We start from the raw sequence: 17044 nt of genomic DNA on the forward strand, positions 1-17044 counted from the left end.
CTGCTCTTTTTTAAAAAACACTTGACATATTTCAGTGCTGTAGGAAATGTTGAGTTGCACTTTCAGAAGTAATCTAGGCCTCCAATTTTCAGTATCTGAATCTTTCTGAAAGCAACTTATGTACCTAGCACTTTTTCTGCGCACCACCGTGTCGTTTGGCACCGAGATATCCCAGCCAGATGGGCAGTGCTCTCCTTGACCTCATCCACTCTGCTGAGAGATGCTGTGCTACCGCAGGTGTGCTTTGTGTTTGCCGTAGCCCTGTATTTATGGCTAGCATGGCTACCTACCCAGACCTACAAAGTGCTGTTAAGACCAATTTTAAAGTAAAGCAGAATTTGATCTGAATTCCAAAGGTATTTTTGAGTAGCTCACCTTTGAAAAAAATAGGAAAAAAGTCAGGATTTGGCCATCCCAAAGATGTATTTTATCAGACGTTATTTTTAAAATGCAGAAAATATTTCATATAGTCATCTTAGTGTATAGGAAGCATTTGGCTTTCATAGCTTAAAATGATTTTTCATTTTAAAAGATGTCTGTTGTAATGTTTTAAATATGTATTTTAGAAAGTCTTGACATTTTTAGATTGTGGTTAAAAATTATTTCTTTTAACCCTAAATACATATTTCTGTTAATTTGTAAAACAGTTATTTTTCATGAACTGAAAAACTGCTTAAGTATATGAATTGAAAAATGGCAACTGTGATGCTTTGGCATTTCGTTGCATGACAACAACGTCTTTGTTAGACAAAACAAGAGATTTGGGAGCAGTATTTGCATAACTTAACGTTAAATACAGGAATTCAGCTTTTTTAATTTTCAGTATTTCAGGCCAGCAGGATGGAAATTCTCATGCAAAGAGTACTTCCTTATGTCTTGTTAAGAAAAAGAAAGGACTGTCCTTGTCCACAGTAGTCATGCTGATCAGTTGGACGGATGTAACCTGTAGAAGACAGGAAACCTGTGTTTCATTCTTTTCAGTGGTGTCTGTTCAGATGGTGTCTGTCTGAGCTGGGAAGGTTTCCTTGGGAAGAAGCTAATATGTTCAGACAGGTAGTAAAGAAGGCTGGAATGAAAGAGGAATCGAAGAAATAGGGAGGATATATATATACACATATATATATATCTTAAATATGTATCTGGCTTTCATCTTTAAGAATATGTGTTTGTGTTTTGCTTTGTGTTTATTTTATTACCGAATGAATGAGAATGGTGATAGACTTGCTGATATCCTTTTTTATATTCATAGAATGCTAGATATCAATCAAAATTAGTTTTCTTGTTTTGTTGAGACTTCAAACTTTTGTCATATTTTCAATTTAATGTCATACAAGGAATTGTGAAATTAAAGGAATAAGGGGTTTTTTTTGGTATCATTTCAAACAACTGAGCAACATTTTTTTTTTTATTTTTTTTTTAAAGTCAAAATGCGATTAGAAACCATTGGGCCAGAGCTTTGGTTGACATGACTGTTCAGTGGTATATGCTAGATCTTCAAGTGGTGATTTTTAAATATTTTAATTCCATATATATATATATATATTTCCCACGTAATTGGTTTCAGAAACGCATTCAATATGATTACCAGCTGTGAAGGTACTTCTATGAATCTGAAAGTTCCCTATGCTGTTGCATGAATTTGAGATAACTGTGTCTATGAGTCTCAGTTGATAGGAATTGCATGTTTGTGCTGGTGTGCTGGAATTCGTTGTATTCATTGAGCAGCACCTGCAGTGAGGAGTAGGGTCAGGCTGTATGGCCGTGAGGTGGGCACCAGGGGTAACTACTGTGAGCTGAGGACAAGGAACACTGAGGCTATGGGCGGAGGTTCACTGAGAAACTGTGCGCTACAGTCTGAGACTGTCCCCTCTGAATTACTACTAGGATCGGAGCATTATACAAATCCACTTCATCTGCTATAGCAGAAAGCCAGCAGTTTAATTTAAACAGCCTTCCTGACTGGTTTAAATTAACACAGTTGTCCGATGTCCTGCAGTACACAGGTCTGTTTTGCTGATTCCGTGGTGTAGATTTATTACTTCTTCAACAGGCGAACAGTAATGATAATAACCATAAGTTCTTAAACTGCCTCAAATAAAATCATAAGATAGGCCCCTACGTAAGTTTGAGTAATTTGTGATTTCTTCATTGTCTACTATTTTAAAATATTTCGGCTTGTGTTGGCTAATAAACAATATTTTTTGTTTAAATATTAACATCTTCAAATGAAATAAAGGGCAGTATTTGGTGTCAATGGGGTAGGTTGTAATGAAGTGTATGCTAGCTGGTTGAAACCTGGAAAGAAAAAGAAACTCTGCAAGTTGAAATTCCCTCTCCTCTGTGTAATTCATCTACACCTTGAATACACAGCACAAAAAGACGTGGGAATAACCAAATCAAACCATACACAACAAATACACAGGGCTGACCCCAACCAATGTGAGTTCTGTCCTCTGCTCTGCGCACTGCCTGGGGTTCAGTTCAAATTCAGTTCCTTTGCTGGAGTCCAGCTGCCTTTTTTGTCTTCTCCTTTGTTCTTGTTTCATCTTCTTCATGCCACTCCTGAGTTTATAAATCACTGTACTCTCCCCACTTTAGCAGCTCTTATATGCATTTTACGTGCTTCTAGAGTGTTTGTTTATTTGTAGTGTGCCATTTTTCATGGCCCGTTTGCTGTATCTTGATGGGTAAACTGGAATTTAAGGCAGTAAAAAATAATTAATGATGAATATTCTTATTCCTGCCTGAATTATTCTCATTCATATCTAAATAGAAATAGCTGTTTGAAGACCAGGTAGCAGCAATATTCTTGACAAGCCAAATGGGTACGTGATAATGGGTGAGTCAGGTAGGAGTTGCTTTGTGTATGCTGTTTTGCAGAACTGAGCTGCTGCTGGCACCTTGTTCTGAAAAATGAATTTAAAGAGATAATTTTAAGCTTTGCACCAAGGTGAAGAAAGCATGTTGATGTTTTCATTATCCTTTGCATCATTGTTTTAAAAATAAAACAGAGGAATATATAAGTGCCTATATAAGTGCCTATATAAGTGCTTGACTAAATATCTGGTGAGTGCAGTGTCAAAAATCAGTCCATTAAATAGTTCATGATCAGGTTGAAACCCAGAAAAGGCATATGAAAAACATTAGTTATAATAATGTTGAATGTTTTCTTGGTAAAAACAACCAACATGTAACTGTATTCTGTCTGGATTGAATCAAACAAATATTCAGACAATGCGGTTTCATATACTCGCCAGTTCTTTGGCTTTTGATGAGTAAGTTTGGAAGGGATTTCATTTTCAGAAAAGACCTTTCAAGCCAGCTCTCTCAAATGTGTATTTTCATTCCTTAATGTCTTCCAATTAAATGATCACTTATCTGTTAATATATATTAGGAAACTATTCTGTTAGTTAGCACTGCATTCACATTACATGGATATTAATAGCAGCATAAAGCCATCTGTGTCATTACAAGAGTTTCGGCTTGGAAGCATCCTAAGAAACTTCAGGTTTAACATTGGATGACTCCACAAATATCTTTTCAGAACATTTGAAGTTCAAATATCCTCATTACCTCAGATAAAACACTTCAAACTAGCAAATTAATGCTCTACACTATCAGTTACTTTAATTACTCCATACCATCATTTTGTTAAAAGTTGAACCATTCCAACTTCATATGCATCTATGTCTTATAGAAATTTTTAGAAATTTATATAGAATTTTTTACATAGACCCCCTCAATATTTACACATACATGCATAAATACAAACCACAAAGTAAAAAATAATTATTAAACCTATAGAACAGCTAGAACAGCAGAGCTCCTTCTTTTTTTTTTTTTTTTTTTTTTTTTTTTTTTTTTTTTTCCCTGAATCAGGTAAATTCAGGTAAATGCTCAAGACTGTGAGAGTTGATATATGGTAGGTTAAATGGATTGTGCTTAGTTCTAGGATGTGTAAAGTCTCTTCACTACGATGCTAAAAATAAGGTTGGGGTTATGTTTAAAGATTAGGGTTGGAGACTATAGAGTGATACTAACTACTTTTGTTTCTGGATCTTGTAGGATTTAATATGAAGGAGTTGGTTTAGGTGGAAGCCTTATGGTGAGGGTGAGTAAGAATCACAACATTTATTTTAAGGGTACGTTTAAAGTTGACAGTAAGATAGGGACTGGCATTTGAGAAAGCAGTGTTTGAGCAGCTGAGTTTATTCCTGGATTTCAGAAGACTTACAAGTATAGAAGTATGCAGTAAATTTTGATCCCCAACCTCTGTTTCCCAGATCACCTTTAATTCTAGATTTAACCGCAGGCTAGTGGATATATGTCTGCTTGAAGCTAAGGGTAAACTGTCCCATCGTGCACCAGCACTCATTCTAGTTCAGACTGCCTTTCAAGATCCACCAATAAATGTTTGTCCTCTGCAGTAAATTCAAACCTGTTTCAAACTCTACCATAAGCATTGCTCAGCCTTCTGAGAAACAATAGTAACATTTATTTATTTATTTTACTGCTGCTATCCAGTTTGTTTAGTCCTGCAGCCTTGCAAGATCAACTAATAAATCAAGGTCTGATGTTTCTTTCCCAAGCCCTAGCTCAAAGCCTAGTCCTAAGAATGCCTTGTGACATCCTTTAAACAGGATGAGCAGGTGGATCACTGTTCTGGACCACATCTTAGGACAGAAATAGGATGAAGCCCAGTGAGGATACTGATGGAAAACTTATGGTTCATAACCATGAAGGTAAGAATTCCTAATTTAGGATTCTACTTGAGATTCAGTTTAGGATTAGTGCATGTTTTGTAAACTGATCTTACTGCTTTTTACATTAGAGACGAGTAGACCCTCGTCACCTGGTGTTGTAGGGGAAGGCTGATTTTCTATTGGCCATGACATTAGGGCATGGGATGGAAAAGGTGAAAGAAATAGGGTAATAGTGAAAGACTTCAGGACTAAGATCAAGTCGCAAGTGGTTCTTGATGTGTTTGGGTGGCCAGAAGGAATCTCTGGGCTTAGGGCTTTGAATTTCAGGGCAAAAGTTTTATCACTCCATCCTGCAGGGTCCATAAGCCTGGAATAATGCCTTGTGGCTGAAATCCATTGCCTTGGTGCAAATCTAGAATTAGGATTTGGGAGTTAAGGGCTAGGATTTGGGCCAAAGATGCCATGGGGCTTAGTTCAAGTCCTGTGTAATCCTCAGGTATGCACTGAATGACATTGTCAAGGATTGCAGGGCTTGTCCAGAAAGTTCTGGAGACTGAGGGAGGAGCTGGTGATGTTAGCGTATGAATTACACTTGTTCTTTGGTGTAGGATGGCCTGAGTTACTGTTTAGGTATTGGACTAATGTGAGGGCCATAGGATATTGCAGACTTTGAATGTAATTTGATTATAAAAATCCAGAGTTTTTGTTTGGGATTCTAGAAGTCTAGCTGGGGTGAAAAGACAGCAGGAAGGAAGAGCTTATCACTAGCTTCAAAGAAGGCTAGTTTTAGAGTTGGAATAAATCTCAGGCTTACTTCATGGCTTAAAAGTCTTATTGGCCTTCAGTGAGGGAGAGCATTGTTAACAGTGAATCGTTCTAGTAGATTCTGGGTAAGTAGTTTTCTGTGCTTGCCTGAGGGTGAAGGATTTTGTATTGTTAGGGCCAAAGCTGAAAGCTTAATGTGAAGTCTTACAAGAATTATGTAGTTGAGAAAAGGGTAAATGGATTGTTCATAGATCTATTAGAAGTTCCTAGTTTCATTTAGGATGCAGCCAGTTCTAGGATAAGAATTTGGGACTCCAGGGATAGGACAACTAAGTGTAGTATTATATGGCTGTATGATACAGCAGACTGGGGTGAGGGCCACTGCTGAGAGGCAGAGATGATGTGATGGAGCAGATACAAATGGCTATATCCTTGCTCCTTGCCTGACAGAAAAGGCACCAAGTCTTGAGCTTATATATGTATATGTTAAAGGTATAAGCTGTCGTACATTGACTCAGGCTTCCTCCTAGGCAGCTATCTGTAATAGCTATATTTTTTGTAGACCCGACACATAGATAACTAATACAATAAATTGCCTTCTGTAAAAAAAAACAAAACAGCAGCAGTGAGTTCTAAATTGTTATCAGTGTAACTGATTCCACTGTAGTTCTTAACATTAAAAGAAAAGTAGTAATGTTAATAGAAAACTAGAAGGAACATAGAAGAAAGACAGGTTCCAGAGATTGTCAGGTAAGGTAGCAAATTAAGGTCCTTTCATGGGAAGTCATGATAAACTGAATTTATCCTTTGTCTCTATTTTATTCCTTTTTAGCTAACAGTGTTCTTAATGTATCCGTTACACATATTTGACATATGTGGTATATTCTTTCACAGATAAGATGTGTACTGCTTGGCTAGCTGTAATAAAGCTGCTGGCTGAAGCAGTGGTTGAGTCTTTTTCTTCTGCCAACGTGATCATTATTTAAAGAAGACACTGTTAAGTCATTTTTTGCATAAACCAGCCTTTTCAATACTGCTGAGTGGTTAAACCAAGATTCTTTATTACTTATTTATTTTGTAGCAATGGTTGAAGTCAATATCCCAACATAACTAAGCCATGTGATACTTTAATTGACAGCATTTAAGTTTGGGACTTAAAATAAATAAATAAATAAATAAATCTTCCTGTTTAGGGGCTGTGGGCTGTGTTTGGTGTCCTAAACTATGCATATGGATACCCAGTGTCACACTTCACTGTCAAGTATTGCTCCCAGAAATGCTACTACTCAGTTGTAATGCTAAAGAGAGATTTTAGAAGTAATATTTAATAGCCAAAATCCTGTGAAGAAGCATTCTAGTGTCACTACAAAGTAGGTAATTTCAAAATACAAAATTAGCAAAACTAACATTAGTCATTTTAATTAATGTTTAAGGCCTTGTGTAAACACACAGTCTTTTATAAATATCTTCAAATAGTTTTTGTATTTAAGTTCACGCTTGTTTATTTTAAGTTTACATATCTAGTATTAAATTAAGAATTCACCTACCACCCAACCAGCACACTGCAGTAATACCTATGAAGTACATTTTACTACTTTATAGAAATACTTTGAAAAATATGATTACTGTAAAATAATCCATAATGATATCACGGTTTGTACTGATAAATACTTTGTAATAACTGAAAGAATACAGCATCATAAAGAATAAGTTGGTGCTTCTGTTTATGAAGGTGCAGAAAGTACATCTGCAGTATCTGCATGGTCATGTAGGAGGCTGACAATCTAATGTGAGGTAGTGGCAGCTTTTCCCCAGAGTTGTGAAGCTCAGCATTTCTGCAAAATTATGCTGTGATTTAGGAGCTAAATATTAACGTGGTCTGCAGGTCACATTGGAAATGCAGCAAGAATAAATAACACATGCAAGAATATTCAAGAAAGCATGAACTACATGTAATTGGCTAATAACTGCTGGCATATTCAGCTATGTATCATACTCAGCTGAGGGAGGCTGACTGTAAAAGATATCAAACAGATGTAAAATAATTTTAAAAATTTGAGAGAAGTAGCATTAATCCCAAAAACAGTGTAGTGAGGATTCCCATATGACTACTTTGCATATAGCTCATCAAGTGAAAGCCACACCTTCTGATAAAATGATAGTTTGTTTAGCCTCATATGTGATTTTTCTTTTAGCTGTGTCCAACAAGCTATTATTATTGCAAGTTATTCTTTAATGATTTGTGCAAGGGTGTGGGAATGATTTTCTAATCGGTTGAGGAAAGATTTTTTTTTTAAAAGTATAGTGTATTGAAATTAGAAAGTATGTTTTATTCAGCCCTTGATATCCATCATTTTCAGCAGAGGAAGCTGTTATGAGAGTGCACTGCTTAGACTCCTGCTGAAAGCAACATACAGAGACTTTTCCATATAAAACAAGAAGCAGCTTCTTTTGGCTATTTATGTAAATGACAAAAGGAGAATCCTTATTTATTTATTTATTTATTTTAAAATTTTATTACAATATTTGGTTTTAGAACTTATTAATGCTTATTTTCAGCAGAGCATTTTCTTGATTTTTACAGCAAAATATTTTAATATGCAACTCAGAGATGAAGAAATCAAGATAGAAAAGTTGAGTAACATGTATGGGGGTCAAGCAGCGCCAAGAACGAGAGTTGTGAATGGTACCTGGTAGTTTGCTTGCTGCAAACACTGAGCGGTAGCATCAGTCATGCAATGGTACATCCTGCCTTAGAAACAGTGGTACTCCTATTTTTTGGCTGTATGTGGTGTTTGGTCTAGGATACATGTCCTTTATGAAAGGAAATGTCCCATTTTTTCAAGTCTCACATTTAGTAGCTGAGTACATTGAATTATTCATTTTTGATATGGTGAAACTGAAAGTACTGCAGAGGGGTCTTTCTCCCTCACCTGAAGGTCTGCTGATTAACCTTTACTAAGCAAGTTCCCCACTTTAGGTTTCAGTTTTTACATCTGATTTTTTTTTTTTTTTTTAAAACAACAACAACAACAACAACAACAAAATCCACACCACACCATATTTTTTAATTTCCGTTTTTCTTGCTCTGTCATTGCAGGAGCAGGATTGTACAAATAATTACATAATTATACATTTCACAAAAAGTGTGGGATTTCATGCTTTCAGGATAAACAAAACCTCAGAAACATCCCTAATGCTTATGTGGTCAATGGTGGTGGACCATTTGCTTTTGATAGCTGGACAAAAGCTGGTGAAAAACAAATGAGAGGACAAAAAGAAATAAACAGTTGACCAGTAGGGAAAATTCTTAGGTCCTGAGAGGAGGACATAGGCTGTAAAAGGCAGTCCCACAAGATAAGAATGATGTCTTCTCTTTAGAGGCAAGGCTAACTACAAAACTGATTTCTTTGCAGTTGTATCATCTTGTTCTGTGCTTATTGTTAACCCCCTGCTAGATATTCAGCAGAAGTCATGTGCAAGCGCCACAGCCCATTTCACTCAAAACTTTCTAATCCACCATGCTCTACGTGTCCGTGCACACTCAGGTTGATAGCAAGCTCTCCATAGAACAGCTGAGGCAGCAGATCAACATGGGGATAAGGAAGTCGGGCTCCTCTGGAGACTGATCTCTTCCTCCTCATGAAAGGGAGGCTGATGAACAAGCCCTTCTTTTCCACAGAATGGTAATGATAATTTTTAAAGTATCCGTAGCTAGATTCTGGCTTAGTTTGTACTTATTTGAAAACGGAAAAAAAAAAAAAAAAAGGTCGTCTTGTGGGGTCTTGTCTGCTAATAGGAATGTATTTAAATGGTAGTATGCATGTGCATTTGAGAAGTGCTCAACTTTGCATTTTGATGGAATAAAGTTAATAAATGTAAGCTTGCTCCTTAGTAGAAAATAGATTGTGAACTCTAAAGAATAAATGCATAAAGACGTGAATTAAATCACTTGCGTAGAAAAGATACAGAGCGTGCTGATGTGGCAACAGTCATGAAAAAGACCTTCATGACTGATATTTTTTACACCTTAAATATGGACAGAAGGAAACAGTAGTCTATCCTTTGGGTGAAATGTCCTTCACTTGATAGCTGTTCTGGGGGATGAGGGGAAAGAATAGAAAAAAAATGACCTTTAGGAACATCTTTTTGCTGCAAGGGCTATGAGGACTGCCTCTTTGTTATGTATCAGAGCACGAGTTTGTGTCCTGAGAAGTGCATGCAGCACAGCTGGAGAACCTGCAAAGTTCCTTCTCAGCAGTGCACACTAGCATAGGAAACTGGTACATGCACAGCAACTTGTGTGTGTTGGTTATCTCTCTACAACCCCAAGATCTCTTGGCTAAATTGGTTATACTGGAAGGAGCTCGACATTGTTTAATCTGCTTAAACATATAATGGGTTTAAAGCTGCCTATGCCTGCTCCAGATTCATAGCCTTTAGGAGCTTTCTTGGCTGCTGTTGTAATCTGTATAAATTGTAGGAATCCTTAAGAATCTGTCAGTCAGAAATGGACTCGATGCTGCTCCAGTTATAACATCTGGAGTATCCATCCATCTGCCCACATCCCCATTGCTGGAGGCTCATAGCAGACAAGTACCAGCCATGCTGCCTCCCCCACAGCTGGAAGCAAAGTCAGTTCCATGCAATTCCTTTTTTTTTGAGAGGAAGAAGTAATAGCATGTCCTAGAATAGCATCTTCAAAGATTAACAGTGCATTCCCATTAACAATTCCTCTTTTTGTTTGTTATTTTTGTTGTTGTTTTGTTTGCTGTTTGTTTTCTATTAAGATTTAACTCAGCTTGGAATTTGGCACCTACAGTTCTATGTATGAAACGAGTTACAGATAAGTGTCAGCGTTTAGTCATACAAATATGTGCTGCACTGTTGCAATCAGGTGATTAGGACCTAAATGAAGTAGTTGTGCTTACAATTAATTACCACCTTGACTGATCCCAGTCAGCACTGAGAGGAAACTCTTTATAAAAGTCTCGATGTAGTAGCAGTCTAATAATAGGATATTAGTCAAAGACAGCAGTGAGAGTAAATAAGTGGCCTAAGGGCTAGGAAAGAGAATAAGGGAGAAAACAGGTTACTTTATATTTTATACATGCTCTTGAGAAGGAATGGATAACATACACTACAGTTTTAGTGAGAACAAGTGATATTTAAAAGGAAAACTTTTAATACAAAATGTCAACACAATCTTTGCATACTTCTACTGAGTGGTTCAATGGAGTATGAAAAGACTTATCACATCCTTCTCTGTAGGAAGTTCGTCGCTCATATGTTGTTTTTATTCATCCTTAACCATCACCGAGTATCTCACAGGAGTATTGTGGCTGGGTCTAGGCAGCTGTGCCGTACATCTCAAGCTAGTTTTCAATTTTCAAACCATGCTGAATTTGCAGTGATCCCACGCAGCTTATCATGCATTCATCCCATCAACATGAAAAGCTATTTTCTAGTTTTAACAGGCTGGATTTAGTATTGCACTGGACTCATCAGTTAAGTCTAAAATTCCTGTCTCTGTTGCCTTTGCCAAAAAGCAGGAAAAAAATGTTTCCCTGGCTGTTCTGCCTCATCAGCTTTCCTGAGCATTCCAAGCACTTAGACATGACAATGTTTTGACTGTATTTATGTAAAATGATTTTTTTTTTCCCTCATACATTCTTCACTGCATGTATTAGGTTATTTTTATACTGTTTTCTGGGGGCTTTCTGGTAATGTTCTGATACTATAGTGCCTACCCAGCTGGAGCAGTGCTCCTGAAATTTATGAAGACAACAGGCTTCCATCCTCTCTGTGGATTTATATGCCAGCATAGCACAAATGAGCACTCAGGTGCTGGTTATTAGCATTCTTCTTTGCTAGGCAGAAAAAAAAAATCAAAGAATTGTTGAGTGATGTAAACCTGGCGAGAGGATGAGAAACAGGCAGATCTCTAAAATCTTCTGGAACAGAGCTGAGATTCTGGATCATGAATACCTCTGCATTGCAGTCATAGGAGAGACAAAGCAGGTGGGAAAGATCATTGAGTTATCTGCTTTTAAGGCAAAGTGGATGAAATAATCTGTTTAAATGCAAGTACTTTTCAGGCGGCTGAGCATGCAATGAGAAGGCTTTGCTCAGGGGTTTAAATTTGGCTGCTTTGTACAGTTATGAGTCATCACAGAGTATGTTAGGACTTGTATGCTTCCCAGCAACTCGTGGTCATGTTTTAGTATCAGCTCTTTATATGAAATAGGCTTCTTGGTCAAAAATATGTGAAGGAATTTTTCAGGATAGACAGGTGGTTAGGCTGTCCACTTAGATGTAGTCAATATATTTGGTATTTCCTTTGTCAGTTTCTAAACAAAATTTTTTAATTTTGTTTAGAAAGTCTCCATGTAGTATTACACTGTTGCATAGAGCAAGCTGTTGCTTTAGTACCATCTCATTTATTTAGTAAGAATAATTGGTCCTGGTCCACTCAATAATTGCACAATCTCTATATAGATAGAAAGTGGTCTTTTCTCTGGTTTGTGACTCAAGGTTTTATCCCTCTTGTTAGAATCCCCATTTTCATCTGATTAGAAGCCGTAGTACACTTTGTTTCAGCATATTGGTATAACCAGATTACAACTAAGACTTAAACTTTAGAGAAACTGTGGTCCCGGAGAATGTTTTTTTCACAGTATTAAAAACCTGTAGTCAATGGGAATGTGAAAGGCATCAATAATTTCAGTACAATATTTTTAATGATGTTTACTAATTGCTAAAGCACTTAATTTGTAAACATCTTTTATTTCGTTTGGTTGGAAATGCAAACACAAATGGAAAACTATTTTGAAAAAAGGAGATGCAGAGCTTGGAGGGTCAGCAGGTGTGTCTGCCCCATACATTGACATGAGCATCCACTGCACATTACGTAATCAGAACACATGAAAACATAACATACAAATCACATTTCAGATTAACACTGAATCCTACATTTCATTGCATCTTGCTTTTAAATAGTATTATATAATAATATATCAATATAAGTAGGATAGTAAGCTTCACCTTGTTACTTAGAGCTGGCTTCTCATTTTATGCAGGTGTTACAGTTGTTGTGCTGGTACTCTGAGTGTAGAGCTTCTCTGCATTTAATTTCCAATGGATTTTCTATATATTTCATAAAACCACTGTTAGCATATTTATTTATGAAACAGAGTTGGAAGATTGTTGTTATGTATATGTATATAGGTACACACTAGATTACTAGCTGCCTTGAATCATATTCTTGAAACTTTCATGCCACAAAGAGATTGAAAAGTTTGATAGATGATGGATAACTCCTCTCATCCACAATATATGCACAACATGAATAATTAGCATTGTTTTACGAGAGCATTTTCCCAGGAACATAACATTCTGGAATAATAAATGGATTGTTTCACAAACAAATGGAATGTATAGTATCTGAAAGCTAATCTGTGATTTAACAACTGAGGAAATCCAGGAGACGTATCTTTGTTTTATTTGCCTTTTGTAAGGAAGAACAATTTTTGATTTCTCTTCCTGAAGAGGTGGAGAATGCCTGCAGATGAGCCAGGGGAGATAAAGCTTGCCTGAAGAGCAGCTGGGGTGGCAGCCTCAAGGGTTTTGTAGCTGGGTGGACTGATGCTGTTTGTGCACCCATCCGAAGCTGACTTGGAGTTTTTGCTGCCCTGTCCTAAGGCCTGTGGAACAAAATCCTGTGTCTTCTTGCATCTCTGTTTTAATGTGTTTTTCTTAAGGGTTAGAACTTCTCTCAGCTATTGTGAGTGCATTTTTGTCCTATTGGAAGTGCTTCATTTATCTTATTAGGGTATGCAGCCCCTCAGAATCTAGTAGCTTCTGAATCTTTTACTTGGGCTTGGAATAAGTGAGCAGAACCAAAGGGAAAAATCCACAGAAGTACAGTGTGATGGAAAGATGTACTATGGGATGTAACCACTCCAAATAACAGTCTGGAAGGTGCCACTGAAGGAGCAGCATAGACAATAGCGATATATCCCTAAAGAAATCTTCATTCTTGTTGTTGGAGTTTGAAGCTATATGGTAGAAAAAAGTATAAATTAATGTCAAATTAAGCCCCAATGTTTATGTTAAATTCAAATGCTGTTTTAGTACTGCTGTTCTTATCTTTAATTCAATGTAACATGCTTTGGTATAATACAAAAGAAAAGGGAGGAGAGATATTCACTGAAGGAGAGAGGATTCATTTCTTGAGGAAGAGAATTTAAATATTGTCAGAAACCACATCCTTATACCTGCTAATACATCATGAGATTTTTTTGAGTAATTTCCTGGCAAGTGTATTTTGCTTTAATATGGCTATTAAACTCTAAGTGCTTTCCACAATCAACTGATTGTTGAATATTCAGAAAACATTACTCTAAATCCAAATTGCATGTTTACTCAGACCCGGCAGGACTTGATTCATCAATGTTTCATAGATACATATACATTTTTGTTGTTTTAAAAGAGCTCTGGAAGTACCTAGAGGACTCTCTTCTGCCAACAAGGAATTATGTAATAATGGCATTGGACTGGATCCTTTGGTATAGATTTTATTGGAAAAAGCTTAATCTGAAAACAGACTGTCTCACTGATTTGCCTTGCTCTATAAAGCATATGCATTATAGTGCGAGCATCCAAGCACAGCTCAGCGGGGAAGCCCTCCTGCAGTGCAAGGCATTGCATTTACCCAGCACTGCAGCAGCTGCCACAGGGGGTAGCTGCACATCCCCTGGGTGCAGTGCAGCATCTCTTTCTAAGTATATTGGCCACTTGGCCAGTCATGGACAACTGGGTGCTCTTTTCCGCAGTCTTTATGAACCATTTTGCTGTGTTGTATGAGACTCTGCTGCCGATCCTGCCAGATGTCCCGTGTTCCACTCCGTTGTTAGTGGGGTTAATCTGTTTGCAAAGCTCCAAGTACAGAGAGACCATAGTAAATTTGAACGTGAGACCAAAGCATTCACCAAGACTCGAATGTGCCGTCTTGTATATTAGCCACACACTGCTTACACATTTTTTTTTATTTTATTTTTTTGTACTGCACTGAAGGTATAAGGTAATTGCCTTGTCGAGCCAGAGTCCAGTCGTTCTTTCAGTCATGATGTCAATTTGGGCCTTTGGAAAAGGAAAAAAAAAGAAAAATTGAGAGGAGACAAAAGAAACAAAACATAAATAGCAAGCTCTCACAGGCTGAACTCTTTACTTGAGATACCTGATTATTAGCAGCTTTTCAACGAAATTGTAACTTCCCACAGACTTCCTGCTTTCTTTTCTTGCATTTTTTCTGAAAGTGTCTTGTTATTCTATTGATGTGTTATTAGCAATTCTACAGGGGAAGGTGATAAAACACACTGCTCCCTGTATCAAAATATATATTGCTTTAATATTTTGCAGTGTATGTGCCTCAGTGTTCCTAAATTATAATTTGTCTGGGTTATCACAGTCTTCAAATAACTGCAGTAAAAACCATCAGCAGTAACAAACAGAACATTGCAGTTCATTCTTTTAGTCAACATTTTCTTTTGATTTTTTTCCATCGTTTGCAATAGCAAATCCTTTGGCTGCCAATGAGTATCTCCTGGCTTTTATGGAAAAAAGCATACATCCCATTTCTTTGTTAATGCAAGCTGCTTGCGTATGTTTCCATTTTACTTTTCAGAAATGTGGCACTTAGCTCATGATATTTCCTAGTTAATTTGTATATAATATTTAGCCGTGCATGAAAGATGCCATGTGCAACACACCTTTTGCTAATACAAGTAACAGTAAATATTTGGCTTCTGTGGCCATATGCAAAAAATGTTTGATGATACTCTATGCAATACCAGAGCTTAGGAAAGGTTTATAATCACTGAAGAGCTTGGGCTAACTGGGGAAATGCGTGTGCACGTCAGTGGAAACTTCTACCTGAGCCAGACGCATAGTGTTTAAATTTGTTGATGTTTGTGGCAAGTTTTGGTTCCTTAATGTAATTAATCTTTGTCTACATATGTTGTTAATTGAGTTTCCAGTTAGGTTTAAATTTATCCAATGCCTTTCTTGGGAAATGGGGTTCGCCCTGACGACGAAAGCCCAGCCTGTGCCTAGTGGGGTCAATATGTCAGCGTGACATAAATGCCTTTCAGCTGGGCAGAGGTAGTGCTGCTGCCACAGCTGTAACACTCCTGCACAGAGTACGAGAAGCCCTCCCAAGCCTGGGACAAGCAGACTGAGTCTGTGCTGTCACCGTAAGCAGAGCCAGGTGTTGGGAAGTGCTCCTCCCACTTAGTCGTTCCCTGGGCACGGTGTGGGCTCGCACCCAGGGGCATTACCAAGGAATGGTTCGGGGCATGGGGTCTATTCCCAGAGGGTGAAAGGCAACCCACTTTGAAGAAAGGGCAGGATTTTGCCATGCTCTTGTTGGCAGTGGGGCTGAAATAAATGCTGTAGCTCCCTACAGCAGGGGAAGGTAGTGAGGAGCAGAGGGGAGTTTGAACGTTCCCATTGTGAAACCTGCTATCCCCACCTGGAGCGGGATCAGCTGAGCAATTTGGGCCATGACTCAAATCTGAAAAACCTGCATTGAAGGGGTGGCATAGAAGGTGCAGAGGTTTCTCTTGCCTCCATTTCAGGGTAAGAACCTATTTCATCTCTGCACAGGGAGCACTTCCAGGAGGTCTTTATAGATGTGTGTAACCTTGTCCCTTTCCTGCTGACTTTTTAAGTTGTGGAAGCTGTTAAAAAAACCACACTGTCATCTCTCTTCTGCTGCTGTGTTTAAACATTGTATTATCTTTCATTGTAGCCAGGACTGAACAGTGATTGAATGTCATCTAGCGCTTATTAACATGAATGTTGTCATTTGTCAGCTCAGTCATCACTGTCACTTTGTCATTTGCGTTTGTGTTGTATTGGATCGCGGTGTTGCTATATTTCTGTCCTCCATCTCACGTATGAATGCATCAATTGTGTAAGTTAACACACCTGAGGACTAGTTCTAAGGAAAAAAAGATGCATGTCTTAAAAACTACATTCACTGTATGTGCACCATTTTGCAAGTGGTGCATGCTTTTTAGGGAAGAAGAGTGTCTGTTTTATCTTAGACCACAGCGTATGCTATATTTCTGTCTTTTTTTCTGCTCCCCTTTATGTTCCGTAAGAGAATAAAAGCTCCACAATGTCATTGCATGAGCAACAAAAAGCCTTTGGTCTTCCTATTTAATTGGGTTATTTTAGTGTAGTCAGGAGAATATGGTATTTCTGAAACATCATATTTAAATTGTTACTCCTATCTTCAGAAAGCTAAAGGGAGATACTAATAAAAAATAATCTCATGCTCCTGTTATCTAGAATGAAAGTAAATTAGGTTCACAAAACCCAGGGATTTTATTCCATGGATGAAGTAAACTGGAATGTCTGTTTGAATAATAGAGAGGGCTGGAGAGAGAAAGAAAAATAAATATTAAGACAAAAAAATAAAAAAAGCACAATCTAATATTGTTGGTTTGCATATAATTTGCCATACCAGCAGATGTTATTTTTAGAATGGAGACACCCTGACTTTGGTTGA

At 37.5% G+C, this 17044-nt stretch overlaps 1 protein-coding gene across 3 annotated transcripts in view; it reads left to right on the plus strand.

The window, feature by feature from the left end:
- The window catches only part of TENM1 (teneurin transmembrane protein 1), an 895307-nt gene that overhangs the window by 84953 nt on the left and 793310 nt on the right, over positions 1-17044 (plus strand). The window contains exon 1 of one of the 3 annotated variants that reach the window (XM_035325183.1): positions 4618-4743. The exons of the other annotated variants lie outside the window; for them this stretch is intronic. The gene's annotated coding sequence lies outside the window, so the exon portion shown is untranslated. Of the gene's footprint in view, positions 1-4617; positions 4744-17044 lie in introns of those variants that run through there. 3 annotated transcript variants of the gene reach the window in all.

Source organism: Oxyura jamaicensis, chromosome 4 (genome assembly GCF_011077185.1).
Source record: "Oxyura jamaicensis isolate SHBP4307 breed ruddy duck chromosome 4, BPBGC_Ojam_1.0, whole genome shotgun sequence".
Lineage (NCBI taxonomy): Eukaryota > Metazoa > Chordata > Aves > Anseriformes > Anatidae > Oxyura > Oxyura jamaicensis.